This window comes from Lygodium microphyllum, chromosome 14 (genome assembly GCF_053477565.2).
Source record: "Lygodium microphyllum isolate KBCC chromosome 14, Lygodium_microphyllum_v1.1.10, whole genome shotgun sequence".
NCBI classification, from domain to species: Eukaryota; Viridiplantae; Streptophyta; class Polypodiopsida; order Schizaeales; family Lygodiaceae; genus Lygodium; species Lygodium microphyllum.
In genome coordinates, this window is record NC_141148.1 from 11,653,866 (window position 1) to 11,657,021 (window position 3,156).

Consider the following 3,156-nt stretch of genomic DNA (forward strand, 5'->3'; position numbering starts at 1 on the left):
ATCTTGATGTAGGATATGTGATTTTACATGCAGCCATGTATGTACATCCTACTAAAATGACTTTGGTTGATGGCCTGAAGAGCTATCATCACAGTAGAGATTGTGGTGTAGAGGCTATGCTTGGCATCCTCCTTTGAAGGATGATGTTCTGGATCCTTGCCCCGTCGATGAAGTGTCTTTCATAAGTCAGATATTCAACCATTGAGACCCAAAGTGTTGAACCATCTTGCTAACACTCTCTTGTTCACTAAGGAATTCTTTTCAACTTTTGATTTTTTATGTTCGATCTATCCATATGATTCTCATGATATCCCATCATACTCCTTAATTTCTTATCAATTACGCTTGTATATTGCCATCCTCACTTCTAATCCAAATATTATCCCTCTCTTATAGTTTACCCCTATCATTTCCCCTCAAATTTTAGTTTTTACTATATGCCCATTTATTTGTTGATCCTATGTCCTCACCTACTCCTATTGAACCTACTCCTATTGTCCCATCTATTCCCTTTGTTTTTCCAAAAGAATCCCTTCAAAAAAATTTGCTTTCTTTCCCTTCTTTCCCATTATCATGATCCCTTTAAATATCTTCATTTTATGATTTATCTTGCCAATCTCTTCACTGTTCCCCTCTTATTTCCTTACTATCTCCATCTGACTATATTGATCTTCCTCCACAATCAGTGATGGACACTCATGTGTATGACAGTGATATCCTCCATCGATGTTGGCAATGGACATTGAATGATTCTTTGATTGAACCAATGTTTAATTGGCCTATCATTCTTAGGTCCTCGGGCACTTCTCCACAATGTTCTACATTTTATCTTCAATTTGCTAGAGCACATGCTCGTTTTAAGGATACTTCGGTACACTCGGTGTCTCATTTTTGTTGGTATCTTGCTTTTATGCATCAACAATCTCACTTGAATACTCTGAAGAGTATTCCGAGCTCAACAATTAATCCTAATGAGGATGTGGCTATTGCTCACATAGACCTACCATGTTTATTATCCTATTGGAAAGCATGTGTTGTTTACAGTTTCTACAGAATGTGCCTCTACATTTTGTGGATGAGAATAAGAGTCTAGAATGTCTCATGAGAGCTACCCATGAAGTTTAAGAAAAAATATCGTCATCCTACATAGCCTATGGATACTCTCTTGGTTGTACCGATCTTTTTAATGAAAATCTTTCTCTTTGCTCTTCATGTTTTGGCAACATGTGCCATTTAGACTACATTGTCTTATATTTGTGTGAGTTTTGTGTATGTTCTATAGTGTATATGTGGTATTTTATCCTTCTTGCATGGAGTTGAAGATAAAGATGGAGCTGATTAAAAAGTTGATTGATAGTGGTTCATTATTCTATCTTATGGATGGATGCTTATTGTGAAAGCAACCTCTTATATCCTTTAAAATTTTGTCATGCTTTTTTGTTTCTAATAAGTTGTGTTAATGGATAAAGGTGTTTCATTGCTTGGTGCAAATATTCACCGTCTTATACTAGAAGGAAAACAGAACAAAACAAAAGCTCAATAGAACCAATCAGAACCTATCAGGCACTCAACAAAACCTATCAGCACATTATATCTCCATTGAAAAACATCATGAGCTTCTCAAATGTATTTAACCTTATCTAAAACACTCTCAAAATAGATCCGTGCTTTTCAACATGGTATCAGAGCCCAGTCGGGCATGGCTTAGCTCTTCTCTACTCTTGTTTTTCTCTTTTCTTTACTTCTTTCTTTTTGTTGATGAAGAGTGTATAGAGAGAAGAAGTGAGAGAGATCAACGTGCACCAGGGAGAGAGAGAGAGAGAGAGAGAGAGAGAGAGAGAGAGAGATTGCTTGGTGCAAATATTCAGCTTCATGCAATGCTTCCTTAGCTTCATCGATCTTGAAGAGAATCACTGATAAAAGCCGAGACAATGGATGCAATACAGCTTTAAAAGCTATCATTGTCGAATGTGGGAAGAAAGAAAAGAAGCTAAGCTTGGGCTTGGATGGAGAGAAGAAAGATCCTCCAATGGGAACTCAGAAGTCTTTGCGATCTCCTCTCTCTCTCTCTCTCTCTCTCTCTCTCTCTCTCTCTCTCTCTCTCTCTCTCTCTCTCTCTCTCTCTCTCTCTCTCTCTCTCTCTCTCTCTCTCTCTCTCTCTCTCTCTCTCTCTCTCTCTCTCTCTCTCTCTCTCTCTCTCTCTCTCTCTCTCTCTCTCTCTCTCTCTCTCTCTCTCTCTCTCTCTCTCTCTCTCTCGAAAAAGACCAATGATCATGGGTACAAGACTAAGGCTTTTATAGAGCCTTAGAGGGGGGTACCCTCCCTCTCTTGTTACAATCTAATGTTCTCACCATCAATGTTTCCAAAGTTTGGCCACATGTTTGGTTTGCCTTGCCGAGAGATAATTATCCCATTGTTTATTCTACCATATGAACAAATTAAAAGACTAGATCATAGCAAATGAAAAATATGAGTCATTCTAACTTCTAGATAAATATTACATTATTTCTACCATACTAACAAATTAAAAGATGGAGTCATAACTTTATAATTCATATTTGTTATATTTGCACATAACAATCAAAGTGAGTCTAAGAGAATTGGAGGAGATTTAAGGAGAGATTGAAGTTGGAGTAAGGTTCAAGGAAAAAGTGAAGCTTGAATGGGATTTAAGGACATTAAAGTTGGAGGGCAGTTTGAGGGAGAAGTAGCACATGAATTTAAGAGGTTGCAAGAAGATGTAGACAACTATCACTGAGCTTTACCTCCAAAACTCAGGCAGCTTGATTTGCTTCAAAAGGAATTTCTTTTCCTAGAGATTGACATCCATGTTGTTGGAAGGTGCCTGATAATCAAGATCATATCATTGAGGCTATCGCATTTAAGATAACTTCAACTCTTTCACTCTTGAACTTATAAGTCAAAATGTTAAGGTAACACTACTTATTTATATAATGTGCCTAATAATCAAGATCATATCATTGAGGCTATTGCATTTAGGATAACTTCAACTCTTTCACTCTTGAACTTATAAGCAAAATGTTAAGGTAACACTATTTTTTTCTATAATGTGCCATGTGTTACTTATCATTTTGGTCTTTTAGTTAAATCATTCACCACATATATGTATACACTTTCTATGCTTCTCTTATAACA